The sequence below is a fragment of the Nomascus leucogenys genome, chromosome 3 (assembly GCF_006542625.1).
Source record: "Nomascus leucogenys isolate Asia chromosome 3, Asia_NLE_v1, whole genome shotgun sequence".
In the NCBI taxonomy this organism is placed as follows: Eukaryota; Metazoa; Chordata; class Mammalia; order Primates; family Hylobatidae; genus Nomascus; species Nomascus leucogenys.
Genome location: NC_044383.1, coordinates 72,755,318 through 72,771,503, shown reverse-complemented (window position 1 = coordinate 72,771,503; position 16,186 = coordinate 72,755,318).

The window sequence follows — 16,186 nt, the reverse complement described above, 5'->3', positions numbered from 1 at the left end:
TAAATAAGTGAGAACATATGATGTTAGTCTTTCTGTGCCTGGCTTAATTAACAGAATGATCTCCAGTTCCATCCATGTTGTTGCAAATGACAGAATGTCATTCTTTTTATGACTGAATAGTACTCCATTGTGTTGATAAATGAAAATATTCAGCCAAATTAAATTTAAAGAAGTTTAATAGAGCAATAAACAATTTGTGAATTGAGCAGCCTCCAGAGTTAGAGTAGGCTCTGAGACTCCAGTGCAGCCATGTGGGAGAAGATTTATGGACAGGAAAAGGAAAGTGGCTTACTGAAAATGAAAGTGAGGTACAGAAGCAGCTGGATTGGTTACAGCTTGGCTTTTGCCTCATTTAAACATGCATTGAACAGTTGGCTACATTTGATTGGCTAAAACTCGGTGATTGGCACAAATGTAGGCTATGATCTATTTACACTTCCACTTGTTCACAATGTATAGAAAAGCCTTTAGACTGAAATTAAAATACGTAAGGAGGCAGCTTTAGGCTAAACTTGATTGAACAATTCCTCCTTTTTGGTCATCTTCTTAATTTTGAGAGATTGACCAAAACTTTAGTCATTGATGGCACTATCACCATTGTAAATGTATTTATTTGGTTTTGAAACCCACTTGGAAACAGTAGAACAGTGGGTTTTGCAAGGTAGGAACAAAGACTTAAGGCTATTATTTTTTTTAAGGGTTAGAGGGTATCTCCTTATGCTGGAATGTCCTGTTAACAGGATAAAACAAACAAACAAACAAACAAACAAAAAACAGGACCTGCTCTGTTCTAGGATCTATGTGTTTTCTTAAAGTCTTAGTGTGACTATGTCACATTTAACATGAGTTACTCCATTTTGGTTTGGTTTGTCTGACCTGTTGGGGCCTAGTGCATTACCTCAGTCCAAAACAATAGCCTCCCATAATTTTATTTAAAAATTCTCCCCTTTTGGCCAGGTTCTTACTTAGGCAAGAGTGTGACCAAAACTTAAGGTCTTAACAGCACTCTCAGTTACCATCATTTTGGGTTTTTGGTCTCAGGATATCATTCATAGAGTACGGTGGTCTCATGCTCACACATTTCCTTCAGCTCCTGTCATTCCAGTTAAAGAGAGACCATTTGATATTCTAGAGATGGCTGCATGCAAACATTTAAAACTTTTGAGAGAATACAGTGCACCACAGAGACTACTGTTATGACTATCAGGAGGATAACACCAAGAGTTTGGAGTATGCTCCTTACCCAGGATCCCCATAAACCAAACCACCTAAAATTAAATAGATCAAAGAATTAGCTAAAATAAACAGTCTACTTGCTTAACTAAGCAGTCTTTTAGTTTATCCCCTACAACTGAATCTCTATAATCTACATTTGATGTATTTCTCCATAGTCCACAAGTGCCAGCAGCTACACAGATACCTCTGTTTAGCCAGTAAGTAATCTAGAGCAATTCTATTATTTACCATTATTTTCACAAGAGATTTTAAAGTCTGATATGTGCCATAGTCTTTACAGTAGAATCTTCTATAGATCATATAATGAGAGATTCCTTTATAATCACTGCCTCTTTTACTCCAAACTATGGAAAAAAGAACCTAACAAATGAAGCCCTTCTAGAAGAGTGAAGGCCTCCTGACAATGTTCTCTTTAACCCATGATATGGGTTAAGAGGAGTGAACCAATGTTCTGTTTCTGACTGATTACGAGGCACTAAATCTACCATTAAAGTTTTTCACTTACACTGAGCCTTCATTTTTCATCTATCAAGTGTAAGGTTACCTATGTATAAGGTTGGCTGTAAAATCCTTCACAAATAAAAGTATACCCCATGAGTGCACACAATGGATCCCCTTTTCACTTATATTTTCCATAGAGGCATAAACAAGGAAAAAACTTTCAAAGATAAGGGTCTCATGACACTAGACATCTTAATCCATGATCTTGTGAAAGGCTGTTCACATCAAGGATGCCATCATTTTGGTGGGAGAAACTTCTCTGATTAGCTTTACCTTAAGGAATTTTTGAAGTTCCAAGAATGTAGAGGGAGCCTTCTCAGGGATTCTAAGATTATGAACCTAGATATACAATCATGTAATCTGCAAACAGGGACAATTTGACTTCCTCTTTCCTAATTGAATATCCTTTATTTCCTTCTCCTGCCTGATTGCCCTGGCCAGAACTTCCAGCACTATGTTGAATAGGAGTGGTGAGAGAGGGAATCCCTGTCTTGTGCCAGTTTTCAAAGGGAATGCTTCTGGTTTCTGCCCATTCAGTATGATATTGGCTGTGGGTTTGTCATAGATAGCTCTTATTATTTCGAGATATATCCCATCAATACCTAATTTATTGAGCGTTTTTAGCACGAAGGGTTGTTGAATTTTGTCAAAGGCCTTTTCTGTATCTATTGAGATAATCATGTGGTTTTTGTCTTTGGTTCTGTTTATATGCTAGATTACATTTATTGATTTGCGTATGTTGAACCAGCCTTGCATCCCAGGGATGAAGCCCACTTGATCATGGTGGTTAAGCTTTTTGATGTGCTGCTGGATTCGGTTGGCCAGTATTTTATTGAGGATTTTTGCATCAATGTTCATCAAGGATATTGGTCTGAAATTCTCTTTTTTGGTTATGTCTCTGCCAGGCTTTGGTATCAGGACGATGCTGGCCTCATAAAATGTGTTAGGGAGGATTCCCTCTTTTTCTATGGATTGGAATAGTTTCAGAAGGAATGGTACCAGTTCCTCCTTGTACCTCTGGTAGAATTCGGCTGTGAATCCACCAGGTCCTGGACTCTTTTTGGTTGGTAAGCTATTGATTATTGCCACAATTTCAGAGCCTGTTATTGGTCTATTCAGAGATTCAACTTCTTCCTGGTTTAGTCTTGGGAGGGTGTATTTGTCGAGGAATTTATCCATTTCTTCCAGCTTTTCTAGTTTATTTGCATAGAGGTGTTTGTAGTATTCTCTGATGGTAGATTGTATTTCTGTGGGATCGGTGGTGATATCCCCTTTTTCATTTTTTATTGCATCTATTTGATTCTTCTCTCTCTTTATTAGCCTTGCTAGTGGTCTATCAATTTTGTTGATCTTTTTAAAAAACCAGCCCCTGGATTCATTAATTTTTTGAAGGGTCTTTTGTGTCTCTATTTCCTTCAGTTCTGCTCTGATTTTAGTTATTTCTAGCCTTCTGCTAGCTTTTGAATGTGTTTGCTCTTGCTTTTCTAGTTCTTTTAATTGTGATGTTAGGGTGTCAATTTTGCATCTTTCCTGCTTTCTCTTGTGGGCATTTAGTGCTATAAATGTCCCTCTACACACTGCTTTGAATGTGTCCCAGAGATTCTGGTATGTTGTGTCTTTGTTCTCGTTGGTTTCAAAGAACATCTTTATTTCTGCCTTCATTTCGTTATGTACCCAGTAGTCATTCAGGAGCAGGTTGTTCAGTTTCCATGTATTTGAGTGGTTTTGAGTCAGTTTCTTAATCCTGAGTTCTAGTTTGATTACACTGTGGTCTGAAAGACAGTTTGTTATAATTTCTGTTCTTTTACATTTGCTGAGGAGAGCTTTACTTCCAACTATGTGGTCAATTTTGGAATAGGTGTGGTGTGGTGCTGAAAAAAATGTATATTCTGTTGATTTGGGGTGGAGAGTTCTGTAGATGTCTATTAGGTCCACTTTGTGCAGAGCTGAGTTCAATTCCTGGATATCCTTGTTAACTTTCTGTCTCATTGATCTGTCTAATGTTGACAGTGGGGTGTTAAAATCTCCCACTATTATTGTGTGGGAGTTTAAGTCCCTTTGTAGGTCACTCAGGACTTGCTTTATGAATCTAGGTGCTCCTGTGTTGGGTGCATATATATTTAGGATAGTTAGCTCTTCTTGTTGAATTCATCCCTTTACCACTATGTAATGGCCTTCTTTGTCTCTTTTGATCTTTGTTGGTTTAAAGTCTATTTTATCAGAAACTAGGATTGCAACCCCTATCTAGAAAACCCCATTGTCTCAGCCCCAAATCTCCTTAAGCTGATTAGCAACTTCAGCAAAGTCTCAGGATACAAAATCAATGTGCAAAGATCACAAGCATTCTTGTACACTAATCACAGACAAACAGAGAGCCAAATCATGAGTGAACTCCCATTCACAATTGCTTCAAAGAGAATAAAATACCTAGGAATCCAACATACAAGGGATGTGAAGGACCTCTTCAAGGAGAGCTACAAAGTACTGCTCAATGAAATAAAAGAGGATACAAACAAATGGAAGAACATTCCATGCTCATGGGTAGGAAGAATCAATATCATGAAAATGGCCATGCTGCCCAAGGTAATTTATCGATTCAATGCCATCCCCATCAAGCTACTAATGACTTTCTTCACAGAATTGGAAAAAACTACTTTAAAGTTCATATGGAACCAAAAAAGAGCCCGCATCGCCAAGTCATTCCTAAGCCAAAAGAACAAAGGTGGAGGCATCACGCTACCTGACTTCAAACTATACTACAAGGCTACGGTAACCAAAACAGCATGGTACTGGTACCACAACAGAGACATAGATCAATGGAACAGAACAGAGCCCTCAGAAATGATGCCGCATATCTACAACTATCTGATCTTTGACAAGCCTGACAAAAACAAGAAATGGGGAAAGGATTCCCTATTTCATAAATGGTGCTGGGAAAACTGGCTAGCCATATGTAGAAAGCTGAAACTGGATCCCTTCCTTACACCTTATACAAAAATTAATTCAAGATGGATTAAAGACTTACATGTTAGACCTAAAACCATTAAAATCCTACAAGAAAACCTAGGCAATACCATTCAGGACATAGGCGTGGGCAAGGACTTCATGTCTAAAACACCAAAAGCAATGGCAACAAAAGCCAAAATTGACAAATGGGATCTAATTAAACTAAAGAGCTTCTGCACAGCAAAAGAAACTACCATCAGAGTGAACAGGCAACCTACAGAATGGGAGAGAATTTTTGCAACCTACTCATCTGACGAAGGGCTAATATCCAGAATCTACAATGAACTCAAACAAATTTACAAGAAAAAAATAAACAACCCCATTTAAAAGTGGGCGAAGGACATGAATAGATACTTCTCAAAAGAAGACATTTATGCAGCCAAAAAACACATGAAGAAATGCTCATCATCACTGGCCATCAGAGAAATGCAAATCAAAACCACAGTGAGATACCATCTCACACCAGTTAGAATGGCCATCATTAAAAAGTCAGGAAACAACAGGTGCTGGAGAGGATGTGGAGAAATAGGAACACTTTTACACTGTTGGTGGGACTGTAAACTAGTTCAACCATTGTGGAAGTCAGTGTGGCAATTCCTCAGGGATCTAGAACTAGAAATACCATTTGACCCAGCCATCCCATTACTGGGTATATACCCAAAGGAGTATAAATCATGCTGTTATAAAGACACATGCACACGTATGTTTATAGCAGCACTATTCACAATAGCAAGGAGTTGGAACCAACCCAAATGTCCAACAATGATAGACTGGATTAAGAAAATGTGGCACATATACACCATGGAATAGTATGCAGCCATAAAAAATGATGAGTTCATGTCCTTTGTAGGGACATGGATGAAGCTGGAACACATCATTCTCAGTAAACTATCGCAAGGACAAAAAACCAAACACCAATGTTCTCACTCATAGGTGGGAATTGAACAACGAGAACTCATGGACACAGAAAGGGGAACATCACACTCCGGGGACTGTTGTGGGGTGGGGGGAGGGGGGAGGGACAGCATTAGGAGATATACCTAATGCTAAATGACGAGTTAATGGGTTCAGCAAAACAACATGGCACATGGATACATATGTAACAAACCTGCACATTGTGCACATGTACCCTAAAACCTAAAGTATAATAATAATAAAAAATAAAAAATAAAAATAAAAACTGTAAATGAAATGAAAAAAAAAAGAGTATGTATGTGGAGACTGGGAGCAGGGAGACTAATTAGGAGGTTATTTACTCCAGTCCAAAGAGAGTTGATAAGGTTTTAATTAAGAAGGGAAGAGGCAATGGGAGTGATTGCATGAGACATTGGAGAAGTAACATGTGGGTATTAAGCCTTCAGTTCCTAAGTTGCATTGACATTTGTGATTAAATGGATTAATGTGGGGTTTACAACAAACACACACACACACACAAGTTCAAAGTAAAAGAGAAAGTAGAATGAAGGAAAGAAGGAAGGTGAGATAAAGAAAATTTAATGCAGTAGATACCGTTGGTGCCCTTAGTACTCATCTCCCCCTTTACTCTGCATGGATAACTTCTTATTGCTGATACCTGCCCTTATATGCCTGAGAGCTTCTTCTTGCTGGCACAAGTGCCGGGGAGTTAATATTCTGTGGGTGGTCCCCCAAAATGACAGGTAGAACATGGTAAAGAAATACCCCAGAAAACGTGGTGCAATATATACCATGGAATACCATGCAGCCATTAAAAAGAATGAAATCATGCCTTGTGCAGCAAAAGATAGATCAAGCTGGAAGCCATTTTTCTGATTGAAATAACTCAGAAAATAAAATACCCACATATTGTCACTTATAAATGGGAGCTAAACAATGGGTACACATGAAAATACAGAGGAAAATAAGAGGCACTGGGACTTCAAAAGAGGCGAGGTCAGAAGGAGGGGTGATAAGAGGGGAGGTTAGAAGGAGGCATGATTGTAAAATTACCTATTGTGCACAATGTTCACTATTCCAGTGATGAGCACACTAGAAGCCCAAATCTCACCATAACACAACATATACATGTAAAAAACCTGCAAATGTAACCTCTGAATCTATACAGATAATAAACTAATAAAAATTTAAAAGTAAAATGTAAACAGTGCAGGGAAAACTGGATATTCATATGCAGAAGAATGAAACTAGATCTCCGTCTTTCACTGTATACAAAAATTGAATCAAAACAGATAAAAGACTTAAATGTAAGACCTGAAACCATAAAACTACTAAAAGTAAGCACTGAGGAAACACACAAGACATTGGTCTATGCAAAGATTTTTTTTTTTTTGGTAAGACCTCAAAAACACAGGAAACCAAAGCAAAAATAGATAAATGGGATCATATCAAGTTAAAAAGCTTCTGCACAGAAAAGGAAACAATCAGTAAAGTGAAGAGACAACCTTCAGAATGGGAGACAGCATTTGCAAACTACTCATCTGACAAAGAATTAATAACCAGGATATATAAGGATCCCAAACAACTCAGTAGAAAAAAAGACAAAGAATCCAATTTAAAAATGGGCAAAAGCCTTGAATAGACGTTTCTCAAAATAATACATACAAATGGCAAAAAGATATACAAAAAAAGTTCAGCTGGGAGTGATAGTCCCAACACTTTGGGAAGCTGAGATGGGAGGATTGCATGAGCTCAGGAGTTTGAGGCCAGCTGGGACAACACAGTAAGACCTCAACTCTACTAAAAATAAAAACAATTTAAATAATCAGCCAGGCATGGTGGCACACATCTGCAGTCCAAGCTGCTCAGGAGGCTAAGGTGGGAGGATCACTTGAGCCTGGGAGATTGAGGGCACAGCGATCCATGATCAATCACTATACTGCACCCTGGGGAACAGAGTGAGACTATATCTCAAAAAAAAAAAAAAAAAAAAAAAAAAAGCTCAACATCATTAATCATCATGGAATGCAAATCAAAACCACAATAAGACATCATCTCACCCCGGTTAGAATGGCTGTTATCAAGAAGACAACAAATAGCAAATTATGGTGAGAATGCAGAGAAAACAGAATGCTCATGCACTGCTGATGAGGATGTAAAATATTACAACCATTATGGAAAACAGTGTAGTGATTCTTCAAAAAACTAAAAATAGCCAAGTGCAGTGGCTTGCAACTGTAATCGCAGCTGTTTGAAGGGCTGAGGTGGGAGGATCACTTGAGCCCAGGAGTTTGAGAATGCAGGAAAACAAACCCTGCTTATTAAATTATTAGATTTGTCTCAGAATCTGTTTCTAAAAAAGCTAAACTTTTTGAGAAAGAATCATTTCAAGTGGTAACTTAAGGAAAACGCTAACCAATGCTTGAGGAGAGAGATTAAAAAGAGAAAGAATAAAGTCACTGGAGAAAAGTCAATATTAATGCTGAAAATGAAGATGAGATATCAGAGACTGTATTAGTAGGGGTGGCACAGAAGAAAGGGACAGAACATCCAGGCTTTGTACAAGAAGACTCGAGCAAGAAAAAAGAATGCTACAAAGATCACACCAGCTTCACAAGAAGGAAAGAATGCTATGTGAAAACAGTTGAATCATAAACTGGTCTGGTGGGACTAGATATTTTCTCACTAAATCCATTCTCTTCACTTTGCCTTACTCTCAGGACACAGTTTAGTTAGATTGTTGCTAGATTGATGTTGGTTAAATTAATGTTTTTAAATTGGTGAGTTATGTTTCCTGAGAAACACATGTGAGCCACCTAATGCTTCCTCAACCTAAAAAGTCCCTCTCTACTTCCTTTATCTAGAAAACTCTGCTTTTCTTTCAGGAAACAGTGGAGGTTTCATTGAACCCAAGGAGCCATCCATCTTGGGTTTCCAGGCTCTCCTTATATAATTGTCTCTCCCCATGCTTTCATCTACTTGTCTACGTTTTCCTCTAGATGGCGAGTTATTTTAGGGCACAATCAATTCATTTGTCTCTATACCCAATGCCTGGAACATAGCAGATGCCTAATAAATGTTTACACTCAAAATTTGTCAAGTACTAAGCAATGGTCTTCCCAAGATGGCCTTGCTCAAACCTCACACCACCACAAAGTGGATGCTTTTATAATCAGTGTTTTTTCTGATGAAGAAATGGAAATGGAAAGAACTTAAAAACTTGGCCTGAGTTATTCAGCCAATAATTGGTTGAGCCTGAAATTAAACCCAGGCAAAGGTCTCTGACTCCAGAGTCTAGTTTCTTAACCACTGACCTTTCTTCCTTCTCTCATCTCTTCTAGACTGAAAGACGTAATGCAATTTGTTATCTGATCTTCTGTTAGAAAAAAAGAACCAACGGCCTTACAGCAAACTTTCTAGACAAGACCATAAACACTCGAGTTTTTTATTATTATTATTACTATACTTTAAATTCTGGGATACATGTGCAGAACATGGAGCTTTGTTACATAGGTATACATGTGCTATGGTGGTTTGCTGCACCCATCAACCCGTAATCTACATTAGGTATTTCTCCTAATGCTATCCCTCCACTAGCCTCCCATCCCCAATAGGCCCCAGTGTGTGATGTTCCCCTCCCTGTGTCCGTGTTTTCTCATTGTTCAACTCCCACTTAAGAGTGAGAACATGCGGTCGATGTTTGGTTTTCTCTTCCTGTGTTACTTTGTTGAGAATGATGGTTTCCAGCTTCATCCATGTCCCTGAAAAATACATGAGCACATCCTTTTTATGGCTACATAGTATTCCATGGTGTGTATGTGCCACATTTTTTTTATCCACTCTATCTTTGATAGGCATTTGGGTTGGTTCCAAGTCATTGATATTGTGAACAGTGCTGCAATAAACATGTGTGTTCATGTGTCTTTATAGGAGAATGATTTATAATCCTTTGGTTTATACTCAGTATAAACTTTGGTTGTATACCCAGTATATGGGTGTATACCCAGTAATGGGATTGCTGGTTCAAATGTTACTTCTGGTTCTAGATCCTTGAGGAATTGCCACACTGTCTTCTACAATGATTGAACTAATTTACACTCCCACCAACAGTGTAAAATCATTCCTATTTCTCCACATCCTCTCCAGCATCTGTTGTTTCCTGACTTTTTAATGATTGCCATTCTAACTGGTGTGACATGGTATTTCACTGTGGTTTTGATTTGCATTTCTCTAATGACCAGTCATGATTAGCTTTTTTTCGTATGCTTTTTGGCCGCATAAATGTCTTCTTTTGAGAAGTGTCTCTTCATATGCTTTGCCCACCTTTTGATGGGGTTGTTTTTTTCTTGTAAATTTGTTTAAGTTCTTTGTAGATTCTGAATACTAACCCTTTGTTAGAGGGATAGATTGCAAAAATTTTCTCCCATTCTGTAGGCTGCCTGTTCACTCTGATGATAGTTTCTTTTGCTGTGCAGAAGCTCTTTACTTTAATAAGATCCCATTTGTCAATTTTGGCTTTTGTTGCCATTGCTTTGAGTGTTTTAGTCATAACGTCCTTGCCCATGCCTGTGTCCTGAATGGTATTGTTTAGGTTTTCTTCTAGGATTTTTATGGTGTTAGGTCCTATGTTTAAGTCTTTAATCCATCTTGAATTAATTTTTGTATAAGGTATAACAAAGGGGTCCAGTTTCAGTATTCTGCATATGGCTAGCCAGTTTTCCCAACACCATTTATTAAATAGGGAATCCTCTCCCAGTTGCTTGTTTTTGTCAGGTTTGTCAAAGATCAGATGATCGTAGGTGTGTGGTGTCATTTCTGAGGCCTCCGTTCTCTTCCATTGATCTATATATCTGTTTTGATACCAGTACCATGCTGTTTTGGTTACTGTAGCCTTGCAGTATAGTTTGAAGTCAGGTAGTATGATGCCTCCAGGTTTGTTCTTTTTGCTTAGGATTCTCTTGGCTATACGGACACTTTTTTGTTTCCATAGGAAACTTTAAAGTAGTTTTATTTTTAATTCTGTAAAGAAAGTCAATGGTAACTTGATGGGGATAGCATTGAATCTATAAATTACTTTGGGCAGTATGGCCATTTTCATGATATTGATTCTCCCTATCCATGGGCATGGAATATTTTTTCATTTGTGTCCTCTCTTATTTCCTTGTGCAGTGGTTTGTAGTTCTCCTTGAAGAGGTCCTTCACATCCCTTGTAAGTTGTATTTCTAGGTATTTTATTCTCCTTGTAGCAATTCTGAATGGTTGTTCACTCATGATTTGGCTCTCTATTATTGGTGTATAGGAATGCTTGTGATTTTTGCACATTGGTTTTTTATCCTGAGACTTTTCTGAAGTTGCTTATAAGCTTAAGGATATTTGGGGCTGAGATGATGGGGTATTCTAAATATACAATCATGTCATCTGCAAACAGAGACAATTTGACTTCCTCTCTTCCTATTTGAATACACTTTATTTCTTTCTATTGCCTGATTGCCCTGTCCAGAAATTCCAATACTATGTAGAATAGGCGTGGTGAGAGAGGGCATCCTTGTCTTGTGCTGGTTTTCAAAGGGAATGCTTCCAATTTTTGCCCATTCAGTATGATATTGGCTGTGGGTTTGTCATAAATAGCTCTTATTATTTTCAGATACGTTCCATCAATACCAATTTATTGAGAGTTTTTAGCATGAATCGTTGCTGAATTTTATTGAAGTCCTTTTCTGCATCTATTGAGATAATCATGTGGTTTTGTCATTGGTTCTGTTTATGTGATGGATTACGTTTATTGATTTGCGTATGTTGAAACAGCCTTGCATCCCAGGGATGAAGCTGACTTGATCGTGGTGGATAAGCTTTTTGATGTGCTGCTGGATTCAGTTTGAGAGTGTTTTATTGAGGATATTGGCATCAATGTTCATCGGGGATATTGGCCTGAAATTTTCTTTTTTTGTTGTGTCTCTGACAGCTTTTAGTATCAGGATGATGTTGGCCTCATAAAATGTGTTAGAGAGGAGCCCCTCTTTTTCTATTGTTTGAAATAGTTACAGAAGGAGTGGTACCAGCCTCTCTTTGTACCTCTGTATAATTTGGTTGTGAATCTGTCTCATCCTGGGTTTTTTAGGTTAATAGGCTATTAGTTACTGCCTCAATTTTAGAACTTGTTGCTGGTCTATTCAGGGATTCAACTTCTGCCTGGTTTAGTCTTGGGAGGGTGTAGGTGTCCAGGAATTTATCCATATCTTTTAGATTTTCTAGTTTATTTTTGTAGAGTTGTTTATAGTATTTTCTGATGGTAGTTTGTATTTCCATGGGATCAGCAGTGATATATCCTTTATTATTTTTTAGTGTGTCTTTTGATTCTTCTTTCTTCTTTATTAGCCTGGCTAGCAGTCTATCTATTTTGTTAATCTTTTCAAAAACCAGCTCCTGGATTCTTTGATTTTTTGAAGGGGTTTTTGTGTCCCTATCTCCTTCGGTTTTCTTCTGACCTTAGTTATTTCTTGTCTTCTACTAGCTTTTGAATTTGTTTGCTCTTTCTTCTCTAGTTCTTTTAATTGAGATGTTAGGGAGTTGATTTTAGATCTTTCCTGCTTTATCCTGTGGGAATTTAGTGCTAGTAATTTTCCTATGAACACTGCTGTATCTGTGTCCCAGAGATTCTGGTATGTTGTGTCTTTTTTCTCAATGGTTTCAAAGAACTTACTTATTTCTACCTCAATGTCGTTACTTACCCAGTAGTCATTCAGGAGCAGGTTGCTCAGTTTCCATGGAGTTGTGTGGTTTTGAGTGAGTTTCTTAATCTTTAGTTCTAATTTGATTGCACTGTGGTCTGAGAGACTGTTATGATTCCTGTTTTTTTACATTTGCTGAGGAGTGTTTTACTTTCAGTTATGTGGTCAATATTAGAATAAGTGCAATGAGGTGCTGAGAAGAATGTATAATCTGTTGATTTGGGGTGGAGGGTTCTGTAGATGTCTATTAGGTCCACTTGGTCCAGAACTGAATTCAAGTCAAGTGGACCTTGTTAATTTTCTGTCTTGTTGATCTGAATTTGAATGTTGGCCTGTCTTGCTAGGTTGGGGAGGTTCTCCTGGATAATATCCTGTCTAATATTGACAGTGGGGTCTTAAAGTTTCCCACTATTATTGTGTGGGAGTCTAAGTCTTTTGTAGGTCTCTAAGAACTTGCTTTATGAATCTGGGTGCTCCTGTATTGGTTGTTTATATATTTAGGATAGTTAGCTCTTCTTGTTGCATTGATCCCTTTACCATTATGCAATGCCCTTCTTTGTCTCTTTTGATCTTTGCTGGTTTAAAGTCTGTTTTATCAGAGACTAGGATTGCAAGCCCTGCTTTTTTTGGTTTCCATTTGCTTGATAAATATTCCCTCCATCCCTTTATTTTGAACCTATGTGTTCCTTTGCATGTTAGATCTGTCTCCTGAATATGCCAATGGGTCTTGACTCTATCCAATTTGCCAGTCTTTGTCTTTTAATTGGGGCATTTAGCCCATTTACATTTAAGGTTAATATTGTTATGTGTGAATTTGATCCTGTCATTATGAGGCTAGCTGGTTATTTTACCTGTTAGTTGATGCAATTTCATCATAGTGTTGATGTTCTTACAACTTGGTATGGTTTTGCAGTGGCTGGTACTGGTTTTTCCTTTCCGTATTTAGTGTTTCATTCAGGAGCTCTTGTAAGGCAGGCCTGATGATGACAAAATCTCTTAGCATTTGCTTGTCTGTAAAGGATTTTATTTCTCCTTCATTTATGAAGCTTAGTTTGGCTAGATATGAAATTCTGGGTTGAAAATTCTTTAAGAATGTTGAACATTGGCCCCACTCTCTTCTGGCTTGTAGGGTTTCTGCCAAGAGATCTGCTGTTAGTCTGATGGGCTTCCCTTTGTGGGTAACCCGATCTTTTTCTCTGGCTGACCTTAACATATTTTCCTTCATTTCAATCTTGGTTGAATACTGGCCCCCTCTCCCTTCTGGCTTGTAGGGTTTCTGGAGAGAAATCCACTATTAATGTAATTGGCTTCCCTTTATGGGTAACCTGACCTTTCTTCTCGCTGGCTGCCCTTAACATTTTTTTTTTTTTTTTCATTTCAACCTTGGTTAGTCTGACAATTATGAGTCTTGGGGTTGCTCTTCTTGAGAAGTATTTTTGTGGTGTTCTTTGTATTTCCTGAATTTGAATATTGGCCTCTCTTGCTAGGTTGGGGAGGTTCTCCTGGATAATATCCTGAAGAGTGTTTTCCAACTTGGTTCCATTCTCCCTGTCACTTTTAGGTACACCAATGAAATGTAGGTTTGGTCTTTTCACATCGTCCCATATTTCCTGGAGTTTTTGTTTGTTCCTTTTCCTTTTTTTTTCTCTAATTTTGTCTTCATGCTTCATTTCATTAAGTTGATTTTCAGTCTCTGAAATCCTTTCTTCCTCTTGATCAATTCAGCTATTGCTACTTGTGTATGTCTCACAAAGTTCTCGTGCTGCTTTTCAGCTGCATCAGGTCATTTATATTCTTCTCTAAACTGGTTATTCTAGTTAGCAATTCCTCTTACCTATTTTCAAAGCTCTTGGCTTCCTTGCCTTGGGTTAGAACATGCTCCTTTAGCTTGGAGGAGTTTGTTTTACCCAACTTCTGAAGCCTACTTCTGTCATTTCTTCAAACTCATTTTCCGTCGAGTTTTCTCCCCTTGCTGGTGAGGAATTGTGATCCTTTGGAGAAGAAGAGGTGTCTGGTTTTTGGAATTTTCAGTCTTTTGGGGCTGGTTTTTTCTCATCTTTGTGGCCTTATCTACCTGTGGTCTTCGATGTTGGTGACCTTCGAATGGGGTTTCTGTGTGAACTTCTTTTTTGTTGATGTTGATGCTCTTCTTTTCTGTTTGTTAGTTTTCCTTCTAACAGTCAGGCCCCTCTGCTGCAAGTCTGATGGTGGTTGCTGGAGGTCCACTCCAGATCCTGTTTGTCTGGGTATCACCAGTGGAAGCTGCAGAACAGCAAAGATTGCTACCTGTTCCATCCTCTAGAAGCTTCGTCCCAGAGGGGCAACCGCAAGATGCCAGCCAGAGGTCTCCTGTCTGAGGTGTTTGTTGGCCTCTGCTGGGAGGTGTCTTTCAGTCAGAGGGCATGGAGGCCAGGGGCTCACTTGAGGAGGCACTCTGTCCCTTAGCAGAGCTCAAGCACTATCCTGGGAGATCAACTGCTCTCTTCAGAGCCAGTGGGCTGGAATGTTTAAGTCTGCTGAAGCTGCGCCAACAGTCGCCCCTTCCCCCATGTGCTCTGTCCTAGGGAGATGGGAGTTTTATCTATAAGCCCATTTCTGGGGCTGCTCCCTTTCTTTCAGAGATGCCCTGCCCTGAGAGGAGGAATCTAGAGAGGCAGTCTGGCTACAGCAGCTTTTCCAAGCTGCAGTGGGCTTTGCCCAGTTTGAACTTTTCAGTGGCTTTGTTTACACTTTGAGGGGAAAACTGCCTACTGAAGCCTCAGTAATGGCAGATACCCCTCCTCCCTTCAAGCTTGAGCATCTGAGATCGACTTCTGACTCCTGTGCTGACAGGGAGAATTTCAAGCCAGTAGATCTTAGCTTGCTGGGCTTGGTGGGAGTGGGATCTGCTGAGCAAGACCACTTGGCTCCCTAGCTTCAGCCCCCTTTCCAGGGGAGTGAACAGTTCTGTCTCACTGGCGTTCCAGGGACCATTGAGATATGAAAAAAAAACTCCGGCAGCTAGCTTGATGTCTGCCCAAACAGCAGCCTAGTTTTGTGCTTGAAACCCAGGGCCCTGGTGGCATAGGCACCTGAGGGAATCTCCTGGTCTGTGGGTTGTGAAGACTGTGGGAAAAGCATAGTATCTGGGCCAGAGTGTACCATTGGCACAGTCCCTCATGGCTTCCCTTGGCTAGGAGAGGGAGGTCCCTGAACCCTTGCATTTCCTGGGTGAGGTGACTCCCCACCCTACTGTGGCTTGCCCTCAGTGGTCTGCACCCACTGTATAACCAGTACCATTGAGATGAGCCAGGTACCTCAGTTGGAAATGCAGAAATCACCCACCATCTGCGTTGGTCTCACTGGGAGCTGCAGACTGGAGCTGTTTCTATTTGGCCATCTTCCCAGCCACTGCCACACTCAAGTTATTTAACTGACTGGTATCATGTTTCTACAAGCTGCTAGGACTGAACAGGAGATTTATATTATTTAAAATTTCTACCACTGCCTCAGGAAAGAAGCTTTGGGATGAAGATGGCCTTTAAGATAGAGTGCTTTACAACAGCATTTTAAAATCCAGAGGTTGTATTACCTAATTTGCAATGCAATTCATCCTCCTTTCATTTATTAGCTATGCCATTTCCAAATAAGTGCCCTTGGAGTAGAGACGGAATTAAGTAAAGATATATAAGGCTGTTGTATCTGCCACAGATCAGTGTTGCCTAACTGGCACCTAAACATCAACAATCTAAGTATACTCAATGAGGACAAATTTACATTTTTCTTATGATATAAGTAGGATCAGGACTGAATTATTTTGT